Here is a 13,891-nt window from a genome sequence, read left to right on the forward strand (position 1 = left end):
ACTCCTACTGAGCTCTAAGATGCAAACCTTGCTTTCAAGCCTGTCTTTTCACTGTATTTTGTGGGCTGGTATTGCCCAGGCCAAATAGTTGACTATTAAAACCTTAAAGTAAAATATTACTTTATAAATGTTATTAAAAATATTAATATGAAGTGTCAGAAGGAACAACTTTCTGCTGCAAAAGCTGTGGGAAAGTACTTTGCTGCAAACCCAGATGCATATCAAGTGAAGTTACTTTTCTAATAGCTCCCAAATTAAGTCATTCTTATTATTTTCATTATTCTGGGATGTTGGATTCAAGATATCTTGGCAAACATGTAACGTTAACTGGCAAATCAGACCAAGAATGCTTAATTTCTAAGAAGCTAATTGCATGTACTTAGTATTATCAAGTTAAATTTTGGAACTGACCTCATCTGCTACGTGATAAGATTTAATTGTGTCATATGGCTCACTAAGGAAGAGGTCCATGAGGTCTTGCTGAAACTAGACAGAGTTCCTTTGTGAACTATGTTCATGAAAATTTGTTTACTGGCATTTACAGGGAAAATTATTTTCTGTCTCCAGTATACTCGCTTGAAGGACTGCCAAAATCTTGTTTAACACAGGTGTAATTTCATCATTTTGACACCAAACAAGAAACAAAATTCCAATATAAATACAGATGTGAGAAATCAGACCTGTTTTCTGTAGACCACACAGACTTCAGCCATGCAAGTCAATGGCAGCACAGGCCTTGATTTCATTTGGGCCAGGATTTTAGCCAGGATACTTTGTCATCCAAGTTTCCATGTGAAGTTTTAAAATAATCTCTATAAAAAGGAAAAGATAATACAGCCAGGGTGCATCTCTCAAATGAAGTTTAGAGGCAGCTCATAAGCCATTGTCTGGATGGTGAGGTCCTTGGGAATGAAAGCAATTGTCTTCCTTTCCTGGGGCACTGAGATGTTTCTTTCATTGATGGACTACTTACAGATTCCTATCCAAATTATTCCAGGGAATGGAATTAGTGAGACATTAAAGCTGTGCAGGTTTTTTTCCCCCACTATCTCTGCCCATTTTGCAGCTTAGCTTTGTGTCTGGCTGTGATAATCTACAGACTCTAGGACTTCATCCTAAACAGCCTTTGCTAAGGAAAGGAGATAATTTAAAAGTCATGAACCGCCCTTGTGCCTCCTGGGTCCCGGTCCACTCCTCTCAGTCTTAAATGTTCTGCTGCCACAGAGTCCCAAACCTCCTGGCTGCTCTGTGCCCATCTTTTTCAGATTTCTACACCCTTCTTTATTTGCACCTAAATTGCTATGAATAATAAAACAACAGTTCAATTTCTCAGCTTTAACAGATACATCTGACTTCTGCTTTTGTTTCACAGTTTCAGCAATGAATAAAAGTAATCAAGGCATGTGAAGAAGCCATGGGGTCAGAACAGTTCAGAAAAGGGTCACTAATAATGTAAAACTGTGGTCAAAATTTCTGGATTTTAAAGTCTGAAAAAGCCATGGGAAGGGAAGACAACTTTTTCTACTCTTAAATTCACATGTAGAAATGTTTCCAGTTTAATATCTGCAACTCTTTTGACTTAAATGATCCAAGCTTCTGGAGACAGACTAACAAATCCAGAAATTGGCATTTGGGAAATGGTGTGATTATTATTCCAGTCTGATCCAAGATCTAAAAGAATTTCTAATTTATCATATCAAGGTTTCCTGATGAGTAGCCATGAGGGAGATTTCAAAGGTCAGGGGAAATGAAATGCAGATTTAAATTCAAATTAATCCGAGGCAGACTCCAGACTGGCTTACACGTACATGGGTAAACATTCACTGTGGGCTATATATCACTCCAAAACATGGAAATGTAATCTAGAAATGAATTTCAGAGCACTGAACAAAATGAAAGCCATAGGGAAAAAGCTGTGGCTGAAGGTGAAAATCACATAGCAGAGACTGGGGAGCAACAGAGCAGGGAAATGGGTGGACATGACCCCTGGGTCTACCTGGCCAGTCCTTATCACACACTGGGGCAGCAGAAAAGCTGCTCTGATTGATTCTGTTGTTAGCCTCAAAATGGTTTTCCATGATTGAATTCCTGACTTGCTACTTTTCTGGGATTTGCCATGTTTTCAGAGTGGGAAGAGACCCTTAAGGACCTGCTGCCATAAGTTTAGGAATGGCTGAACTGTGCCACAGAGACCACAATGCTGACCAGGTGTGAGGCTTAGAGATTTTATATGATAGCTGTTGAAAGTCTGGAAGTTTTGGTCAAAAGTTTGTCAGGCATATAGAAGAGCTGGTAGATGTGTTTGCTTTATTTAATCCATATATTTGCCCATTAAATAATTCAGAAGATGTTGTATTAAACAGACTTCAGAGAAAAGTGATGGGAGTGCATTTGCTGAAGCAAGAGCTTGTATAATGAGACATTTCATAAAAGAAGCTGGACTTTTAAAGTCAGAATGGATTAAGGGCATGAATTCATGTGTCCCATGAGAACTTATTATAAACTCGAAGGACATTCAGAGACCTTCAGCAAGAAGCAGCTCTCACACTTGAGTTTAATTTTAGTACCATTGAAGTTGTAAATAAATTGTTTTTATAGTTGTTTCAGTGTGAATAAGAATTTTATCTGATCACCCAATTAGCAGTATGGGGGGTGTGTAAAAAATGAGAAATGTATTAGGGATGATTTTGTGCATTTCTGAACACAAAAAAACTGTATCTATAACAATTGCACCTTCCTTTTAAGGCTACAAAAAAAGAGAATCTAAATTATACAAAACAAACCACTTCAAAAAAGGTCAAATAAGTTTTTCCCTATCTGTGGCTTTGTTATAATACAATCAGTTGGACACTGATAACTCTCATCATATTCATGGCTGATTTCATATTCTCATACAGTAATAATCGTATTATGATCACACTAACTACTGTGTTGCCAAGGCTGCAGGAAAATTATAACCTGCCTGAAAGTAATACCTTCACAAGTAGTGGAAAAGAAAGAAACACAAACTGGAAACGTTCCCATTAGTCCCCAGCTGCAGGTGAGGCTCTTTTTGCCCAAACCTGGCTGTGGACACAGCCAGAGCAGTGAGGATGAGGGAGATGGGATCTCCAGCTGCCAGCATCTCAGGCTGGCCTGTCCTTTAAGATTTCTTTTTCAGAGCCAATTTTGGACAGCAAACTTCAGTGTGGCTCTCCCCCTGATGCCTCAGGTAACACAGACACTAGTTTCCCATCCTATTCTATTTCCCTTTTTCCCCTCATTTTCACAGAGATTTCAGCTTTATTATGGCCAACCCAGTTACAGGGAAACACCCTTCTTAGTGGTGAATAAGCATAGTTAGTGACTTAAAAACAAGTCAACAAAAGTCCTGCATTTAACTTTCACTAAGTTTTTTTTTAAAAAAGCTTGTATAAATGGTCACTCTATTTTCCTTCCTATCTGATTTTTCTGTAGCAGAAATAAGGTGTCTCCTCTATTTATTTTAAAAGTGTTTTTGAGCTGTTCAACATTATTCCTGCTTTGGACATGAGCTCCCACTGTTAGAGGTGTGTACAAATTGTGATAGAATAGAATAGAATAGAATAGAATAGAATAGAATAGAATAGAACAGAATAGAATATTTCAGTTTGAAGGGACCTACAATGACCACTTAGTCCATCTAGGCTGCTCTTACATGATGGACTGCTCTAGCTCAGCTCAGGGGCAGGAGACTCATGTGTGTCACCCATTCCTGCTGCCAGGGAGACACTTTCCTGTGATTCTTCAGCAAGGTTTGACCTCTGGTATGTGGCAGGTGAAAGACAATGACTGATCTGATGCCTAGATCTCATTTAGTGATTCTGCTAATGAAGTAGCATGTGGACAGGCAGCAGCTTTCATTAGTTGTCCATTTTTTTTTCCCCTGCAGCAGCTGCTGTGTTTTAGGTTTACAGCAGGAGTTATGCAGGATTGTAGGATGGAGTCTGAGAAGAGGAAATATTAAGTTCACTCAGGCACCAGGCTGCCTTCTCCTCAAAAGTTTTGTACTAAATAATGATATAATTAGTTACCATAATGATTTTTATTTTAAAAATATATTATATCATTTATCAACTGCAAACTAATTTCACTTTTTCTGTCCTATGAATTTAAGATTCATGTAAGACTGATCATGCTGTAAGTGAAAGCAAGTCCTATTTTTACTTAGCCAAAAGAGTATTTGCAGTGTTAAAGCCATAGTTGCATTTCTTATTGTTCCAAGCCTTTTGCATTTCAGTTGTCAAATGCAAATATATGAAACTTGCACTTCTGAGATTAAAAGCAGTTTAAGGATGTGATTGCAAAAAAAAAATCTCCTTAGTTTGCATTCTCTTTGTTTGCCTGCTATAGATACAGATCTACCATCTCTTGCCTTGCACAGGTCTCTGGAAGGGCAGGGACAATTTCCCTAAGATTTAAGAAGAGCAGAGTATTTTAGCACTATCACAGTACAGAGCAGAAGTGTGTGAAGTTATTGAAACAACAAGGTTTGGTGTCTCTAAAGGCTTAACCCTTCTGTTTATGCCAGGGGCAGTGAAGGGAAGGGGCAGTATAGGATGAGACATTTCCCCTATCAGCACCCCTACTCCTGGCTGGGACCAGATTTCCAGGCTCATTCTGGTGACTAAGTCATTCGTGTCCCAGTACCTAGGGAGGAACGAGGCCCTGTCAGGGATGAGGCTGATAATTGGTTTCTCTTTGAGGTGCTGAGATGGGGACACCTGTTAATGAGAAAGTTGACCAAAAACACCAGCCCAACTGACACCAACTATTTAGCAGCTGTCAGGCAGTAATGACTCCCAGTCACTCCCATCTCGCCTGGGTTTGAACCAGTAACCCAGAGACAAAGGTCTCGTATCTCATTACTGCCTCTCCCCTGAGCCAGCCCACTCTTTTCCAGCAGATGTCTATTGCATTAGTGTCAAAATCATGTATTTAAAGGAAGAAGTTTGCCAAGGTACATCTGTCCAGCACCTAAAGCTACCTCCTGCACACAGAAAGTTCTGTCTCAGGCTGCCAGCTGACAGGGAGGTACTGCAGGGTCTAGCCCTGTCTTGGAATACAAGACTCTCACATCCCTTTGCCTCCAAGTGCCCACTGTACCTCCAAACTAAAAGTTTTTATTACATTCTTATTAAGCATTATGTGTGGCCTTTTAAAATAGCTGGGGGACAAAGGAAGCAGGACCAAATTATAGACAGGTATAAAATCCATTTGAGTTAGCTGAGCTGCTCCCACTTGCCCTAAGAGAAGATTCATCTCACCCAGTGAAAATAAAATGAGTAGGCTTACCTGTCTAACATATCTGATAAGTACAGGGGCTGCAAAATAATCTTCCTCTAAGGACATGCATGAAAATATCAGCAGCAAAACACATTTTAGTTTCAATTTATCAAGAGTCTGATCCAGATAGTATTCAGCAGTGAGCACTAGCCAGCCTGTATTTACAAGCTCCAAAACAACATGCTTCTGGGATAGAAATGGCAATAAAATGTTACCTGAAGACACGACATGCAAAAATAACTCTTGCATCTTCCTCTTTCCCTCCCCACTGCTTTCAACCTGGCTATGCTGAGCTCTGCCTACAGAAACTGCTTTGGTAGGAATGCTGCTTCCAGCAGGGCTGGTGCTCAATAGTGGGCAGGGTCCCCTCCCAAGCCCCACGGCAGCTTTTCCAGTCTGTCAGGTCAGGTAAGTGAAGTGAAGAACAAAAGCATTGCTGTGTGCAGGAAGGGGAGGGATGGCAGCAGTGACCTGTGGCTCCCACAGCCCACCCTGCCCCGGCCCCCAGCAGTAAGGAGAGACCTTTGCTCAAAGGTTAAAGCACAGGAAGTGCCACTGATGGTGGTGGTGAGGTGTAAGAAGAGAGCTGGCATGTCTCTCAAATCCTCTGCATATAACTATCACTATTGCCATTACTATTACTATTAATTGCTATTACTATTGTTGTTATTGTTATTATTGTTGTTATTGTGGTTATTATTATTAATTATTGTTATTATTGTTATTATTACACAGTTTGCACTACAGTCACTTCTGAGGTCTCTAGCTGCAGACTCCAGGCCATGCAGGGTAACAGCGACTGCAGAAAGGCTTCCTCTCAGATCAGCAAATCTTTCAAGGACACCAGACTTGCATCTAGGAACTCTTTTCTCTGGATAATCTGTGCAAGAGCAGCAACAGCAATCCTCCTGTACGGTAAACCATGCAAGGTGATGACGTGTTCAGTGATCAAGGGGTAGGAAAGGAAGGTGGAGCTCTTTTGCAACCACAGACCTCACACAGATGTGGTTCTGGGAGTGGTGATGGCAGCATACAGGCTTCAGAGGCTCAGCAGATCCCAGCAGATCCCAAATGGCCAAAGGGACTGCCCCATGTACAGGAGGATCAGGGGACTCTGATCACTGCTCCCTAGGCACTGTGATGGCTCCTGGGGGGATACTTTTATTACTCCCTGAGGTGTTAGGTCTAACCTAGACACATTGCCTGCCAAAGAAGCTTCCACCTTTTTTTTTTTTTTTCCTTCTCTCTCTTTTCATTACTTGCATAGAGTTTGCATGGATATATACCTCCCAGTTCAGGTACCATGAAAACTTCTTTTCTCACAACCTTCCTCCTTCACTATTCTCTGCAGGTGCCTCAGCTGCAACAAAAGAGAAGTACCACATATAGCAGTAACTACTCTTTTTCTTGGCAAGAGGAATTCACTATGTGGGACTATTCCTAGTCCAGATATACACTTACTGAAAGAAGCACGGTTAAGGTAAAGCTTTGGAAGCTTTGTAGGCAGACTGGGCACAGCCTTCTGCTGGTGGCAATGTGGGTTGCTCCCTTGTTGCACTACATCATTTGCCTCCACCCTGCCACATTTTCTGCTCCTGAGCCTCCAGAAGGCCAGCCCAGGATCAGAGATCCAGTCCAGAGGGGCCAGCTGGAAACACCAGGAGGGTTGTTCAGTCCATTGCACATTTTATCAGGCAGGCAAGCAGACCAGAGTATCCTCATCAATAGGACTGGTCCTCATGGGTGATGCTGTTGGTGATCCCAGCAATAAGGCTGACCTAAAGGACAGGGGTTAAGCTGCAGGGAGCACACAGGCATAATAAATTTGCTTTGATTCGCTCTGTTCAGCTGGAACTTTGGTTTCCGGAGCTGTCAATTCTGGAAAGTTTCCTGAGCGTTACATTCACTTCTAATGAAGGCAAAGCAGGGAGTACAACAAATAAGCTCAAATGTGCAAGCAGAACTGATCAATTAAGCCTGGTACATCCTGCATGCTATCAAAATCAATGTCCATCATGGCTGAAAAGTAATATCTGCAAAACAAAGCTCGAGTTGAACCCAAAACATAAATCCTTGAGTTTGTTTGCTCTAAAAATAAGATTATAAATATGGGAATCTTTGCTGCTCTGGCTTCTCGACGCTAGAATGGTTCCCGTGTCTGACAGATTATCTCCGCGCCACTAAAAATGATCAGAGCCCTAAGGCAATTAATTCCTCACTTTCAGAGTTTTACTTCTGTGGCAACAACGATTGCAAAGGACAATAACGCCGAGAGGGGCGGGTTTGGAGCGGAGGTAAACAACTGCGGGCACAGAATGAGCAGAATACAAAGGCACGGCAACCTGCTTGCTGCAGGGGAAAGCCCAAGCCAAACCAGCTTTGCTGTGACCCACTGAGCCATGGGAAAGCCTTCATCACACTGGTGACAGAGTGCAGGAAATAAAATAACAGCCAGGAACATGCTGGGGAACAGCCTCACCTCACCTGGGCAATGTGATCATCCCACACCACCTGGGCTTCCCCTGGGCTCCCGTGGGTGGAGAGTGGTGTCCCGCCTCCTCTTCACACTCAGATGGCAATGCTGGTAGGGGTGACCCTGTGTGGCAGTGGCAGCAGGTGTGGGCAGAATGCAGAGAGGCAACTGAGCCACCTGCCTCCAGGACCTGCTATGGTCACCCAGGCCAGGAAGGGGATTTCAGCCATGCCAAAAGGTGTGCTGACTGAGATCACCTGTTAGGAGGTCTAAAATGAAACTGCCTGCCTGCTTGGTTCTCATCATGCAGCCCCCAGCCCCACGCCATGGAGCTGGCAAGGTGTCAATTCTCTCAAGGTATCCCCTGCCCAGCACCCAGCCTGAAATACCAGACCCAGCAAGGGTCACCAGTCCAAACTATGGGCTGAGAGAAATAGAGTAGAAAACTGAAACTAAGTAGATCTGCAACCTCCAGAGCATTTTTCAGTTTCACACATGCAAGGAGAGACACGTTGGAAGTGCTACTTTTACATCAGAAGTGCAAGTGTGATTTCCTGGAGGGCTTTCCCTCACTCAATTCAGTATGATGGTAAGGGTCTTTTGGAAAAAAACACAAGTCTGGCTTCAATCCAAAACATCCTCAGAATTCCCAGATCCTTGATGAACCAGTAGCATACATACCTGATCTCCAGCCTTTGCTTTGGATTAAATTGTTTAGAAAGGCAGTCACTACGAGGAGCAGAAAGTGATCCATAGACCTGCAGGAGACCTGGAACAGCAGCCTGGGGTCTGCAACATCTCTGCACCAGGATGAGCCCAAGGGGAAGGCCACTTTTTGTTATCCCTTTTCCAATCCAGGCCAAATTTTATTTAACTCCATTTCAAATACACAGAAGGCAAAGGTAACGGGTAAATGTATCCAATACCTAGGAAATGCTTGTGTTTTGTGTATCACCCCACTTCATGTAATGCAGTTCTTCCTTGGAAAGACTGATAATGGATTTTGTGAAAGAAAGGAATTTGTGGAGTATTAATTTTTTTTGTGCAGAATGTACTGAAACTGGATGCTGTCACTTAAGCCACTGTTCCTTTAAGTTGTGCTGCTTGACACTATGAATTATTCAGATATCTCTATGATATATAGAAGTGGTGTCAGCATTTTAGGGCATGACTCTCCTCTCTTATCTGCTATAAAATCCCAGTGGCTTCACTGAGATATAAAAGGCAAAATTAGGTCCTCAGCAGCATTGTTGTCTTGCAAGCAGAAAATACTCTTTAACACTGAGTGAAGGGTACTAAAAAACCCGGTATTTGTAACTCCCTGGTTATCAATGCATCTAAAAGGTCATTTACTCATTTGGGAATGAGAAATCAGAGTATAATGAAGATGGGGGATAGTGTAACATTGCCTATTTTCTCTATTGCAGAATTACTCAGGTTGCATCGACCTCATGCTGCTAATACCAATGGGCTCATCTGCCTGAATAGTGAGGTGTCTGTGCTGCAGGCAGCAGTGCTGAGCCTGAGCACAGAGCTGTGCCAGGGAAAATGAGGAGGTATGAGGACTGGAAGAGCCAGAACAGCCCAGGGGCTGCTGCATCCCCCAGGACACAGACTGTTCAGGGCAAACCTGAGCTCAGAGGCTGATCGGGCTACAACCACTTGCCATGAAACCGAACAGTCCCTGGGAACAGTGCTGATGATTTTTCTATCCTTGCATTGATTTTTTTTCTCCTGTTTTTAAGCCAATTATATCAAAGATATTTCAGTTGAAACTGTTACAAATTAATTGTCAAGAATGGAAGAGCATTCACTCTGCCTCCCCAAAATTGAGGGGTTGTTAGAGTTGCAAAAGAAACAAGGATAAAGGTGGCAAGACAAAAGAAAAAAAAAAAAAAAAAAAAAAAAGCATGTGATGTGAATATACTCTTGGCAAAGCCAGAGTTTAAATCACCAGTGGCTTAAACGATAGAGGTCTAAATTCCTGGAGTTTCCTGTGCCTTGTCAGTGGGTGGGTGCTGCATGTTCAGGAAGATGCAACTATGAACCAGAAAATGCTTTTGTCTGGCAAAATAATCTCCTGAAAATTCCTCAGCCTTTAGGGACCAAGTTCTTACCTTCCATTTCTCCCTTCTCTTTGTTGCAACACTTGTCTAGGTATTTACAAAAGGGGTATTTACAAAAGGAAAAGACATATCAAGCATCTCTGGCCTTCTTCCCATGTTAGATAGGATGGTAAATATTTTTGGAAGGGATGTAAACCTTAATGCTTCTGGGAAGAAGCCAAGCAGTACCAGATGGCAGAGAGGAGGAAACTCACCCTATGGGCAGGTTTTTCATAGTATTCTCATCAGCATCTGGTATTTGCCACTGGCAGAGACAATACAGGGGCCAGCGCTTTGATCCAGGTCTGCCTGTCTCTCTATTCCTGCTACTGACTGATTTCTTATCTATTCAGAATAAGTCCTGTCAAAATATTTTCTTGACACACACTAGGATCCAAAAATCTCAGTGTCTCTCCTCTTTGGGTAGACGATGGTGGAGGATGGACAGCTCTCTAGCACATGGCTTCAGCTCACAAGCACATGGCAATCCTGGTGATTCAAATCTTTTAAGTGGAGTTAGGAGATTTTTCTTAATACTTAAAAAAATTTATTGTCGTATGTAGCCTTCTGACTGCCCAGTGAAGTTGGATCCCCACTGTACACTAAATTAGCAGGGAAACTTTTGCTCTAGTTGTTATGCATGTGTTTTGGACATGTCAGTCACCTGCAGCTCCCAGGTAGGAGCAGCACTGACTACTCCTCTCCTTCTTAGGATTTAGCTTGCAGTCCTTTCCCAATGTACAGATTAGGGATGAAGGAAAAAGCCTCCATATTTAGAGTTGCACAAAATGGTTATAAACTTCCATGAAAATGAAGTGGTAGTAAACACTGTGGGTGAGGGGATTTTTATGAGCTTTTTCTTTCTGGCTCAAGCATACTGTGCATGCCTACTCTGTAGCTGCCACTACAAGAGCTCTGACTTGGTGTTGCTCCATCAGCCCTGTAAGGGTGCCTGCAGGGGGAAGATCTGGACCCAATATGTGAATGTGAACTTCTTGGGTGAATGCAGGACACTTTGAAATGGGCTGGAAAACAGCATTTAAGGAACACCTTGAGAACACACACTTCCCATGCCTTCCTTCAAGGAACAGCACTTCATCTCTGCTGGTCTCCAGTTTGGATGCTGCTCTTTGTAGCAATGTTTAAAGGCTATTGCTTATGCCTTTTGGAGAACCTGTTTTTCTGGCAAGGTGAAGAGTTTGCTGGTCACAACCATAGTCCTTCTCAGAATATCCTGAAGTCCTTTAAACGAGTTGGTGCATTGTAGAATTTTAGTAGCAGTTTCAGGGCACAGAATAAAAAGGCTTTGTGGACACAAGATGAAATCCTCCAGTAAAACATACTATTTTCATAGGGAGAGAGAATGAACTGGATGGCCCAGTTATATTGCCAGAAGCCAGCATTAAGGAGTGCTGCATAATCTTCCAAGAGACTGCATTTTCCTCATTGCTCAGCCAGATGGGCAAATGGAAGCACGAAAGCTTTTCACAGGATGGTTCAGCTGATCTGGGAAAAGAAGGAAGAATGACACAAGATGGTTCTTCAGGTTGTTACTGGAAAAGTATCCTGACTGAAAATACTGCTTAATGAGGCTGGAAGTGAGGTGCCTATCTTGATAGCAGAGTTTGGAGCATTGCTCATTTTTTGTTATCACACAGCTTTGTCTCACAAAAGAGAGGTCCCGTTGTTGCAGTCTGGGTGCTGGGTTTCAAAACATTAATCAAGGATTAGGCCTTGATGCTGATTTATAGGAAAACATCAGTGCCACAGAGGATATATCCCATGCAAATGATTACTGGAGTATGCATTCTTCGAGATGGGTCTCAGTGCATGTAAACTGGATCACGGTCTGGATGCACAGGCTGCTGCAGTGTGTATTTCTCAGGCTGCCTCAGAAAAACCAAGGTCCGGGAGAGTCTCACTGGGATTAATCCTGCCCCTCTGCCCACTCCCACACCCATGAGTGGGCTTTGGAAGAGCCACCCCTCCCCGGGGGAGAGGGGGAAGTGGCAGCATAGCTCTGAGCTGTGGTGGTGTTTTCTGTAATACTGACATATCCCTGTAGAGGGAATGCTTTGGTAAGACTTCAATGAGGCTGTGTATCGTTGTGCTCTATCAGGGACCAAATTCAGTTTTGCATCACCTGCTGAGTTTAGGAGTTAACATCAAGCACATTCTTACCCAGTAGGTTGCTGGTAGTTGTTTTGTTGGGATTTTTTCTAAAATTCTTATTTTGTTACAATTCGCTTTAAAATTTCATCCTTGACTGAACAGGGTGGAAATGCCCATCTGACTCAATGCAAGGGATAGGCTTTGATGCTGTCTTACACGAGCATCAAAAGCTTAAGATAACATGCATATTAAGAGTGTTTTTCACTGGCAGCTTGCAGAAGGCCCCATGGCCAGATGTAACAAGAGGGAATCCGTAGCGTGTTGTTTACCAACTGCTCCTACACTTCATCTAAATTGCACGAGGAAATCACAATGCTTTCTGAACAACACTGGGAAATAGGGGTTTTTCACTAAAACTAAAACTAAGAACCCATCAAAGATACCCCAACATTTTGTATTATTCATGTTGATTAAAGCATGCTTTGCAACACTGGGTTTGTTATTGGCCATAAAACAGTGCACTGACCTAGTCCCTTCCCTCCAAGCTATTAAAGCATTTAAAAACTTATCCCAGCCCTGGGTTCCACTGTGCCCATAGATCTCCTGGGCACAGCGATCTGGTACCTCTGCTCTAGCACTGCTGCCTTGCCTTTCCAAAGTGAAGGGATTTTCCTGTACTGCACTGCAAGGCTCACCTTGAAGGGAAGATGAGGGAGCGGTACAGGTGATGATGCGTAGTGTCCTCTTCATTCAGGTCACAGTCACTCAGACTGTTTGCCATCTGGACACCTGGCAGCTCCAATGCCACCTCCTGAGCATACAGGCCTCTGGATGCCCAAGCCCAGCAGCTCACCATCCCTCAGCAGCCACGGGACACCAGAATGGCAGCACGGACAGTGAACCCCTTGTGGATGGCATCAGGGCGGATCTATGGCATTAACATTTCCAATAGCACAGACATACACACTGAGCACTGAAAGCAAGTCTTAATCATCACAGGGACTTCCTCTGTGGATATTAATAATCTCCTCACTTCCTCTGAAGAGCCCCCCTGTCTGCTGAGCTCAGTTTCTGCAGAAACATCAATAACGCTCAAACTTTGAAAGGTTTCACCTAGGAAAGACAGCTTTTCTTGGGAAAGTGATGAAGCAAACCTCAGGCGAGCCCAGCAATAAACTGCCAGGCCAGGCACTGCCAGCGTAGCTTCACCTGTGACTGCGACACAGCAGCCAGAGGCTTCTCTCTCTTTTCAGCTTGGGTCAATAATAAACAATTGCTTTGCAACATCCCCCTGCTCTGCTCCTCCTTCCCCCGGCCACTGGCCAGGGACCTGCTACTCAGATCAGTGCTTGGGAGGGCCTAGGAGAAGCCCTTTCCTCTTCCTGTGGGGAAGGATATGATTAAAACCTTGTAAATAAAAGGCTTGGCTCAAAAAACGCCTGGGTGCCTTCTGGACACAATGATCTGCGGCTCAGGGTGGTGAGAAGCAGGAGATGGGACAGCATTATGCCATGCCATGCTGGCCACGGCCTGTCTGCCCCAGAGCCCAGGAGCAGAGACCTCTCAGCACACCCACCTGCTGGTTTCCATGTCCTAAGGGCTGACTGAGACAGCAACCTCAGGAAAGCCTGACCAGTCACAGCCAGGACTGCTCTGCTCCTGGGTGGTTCCTGTTTTACCTGCTTGGAGCCATCCCCCTTGAAGGGAGCAAACAGGCCTCACCACTGGCTGTACAATGTGATTCCCTCCTCTCCAGGGTACCCTGGCACGGGTTTGTGCCAGGGGAGAACTGCTCTCTTCACATCTTCAGGTCTGTGCTGTGTGCTACCAAAAATCCACCTGCAAATCCCACATGAAGGGAACCAGTGTCCGTGCCCTCCTAAGCTCCTCTTATCCT

This window comes from Catharus ustulatus, chromosome 6 (genome assembly GCF_009819885.2).
Source record: "Catharus ustulatus isolate bCatUst1 chromosome 6, bCatUst1.pri.v2, whole genome shotgun sequence".
NCBI lineage: Eukaryota > Metazoa > Chordata > Aves > Passeriformes > Turdidae > Catharus > Catharus ustulatus.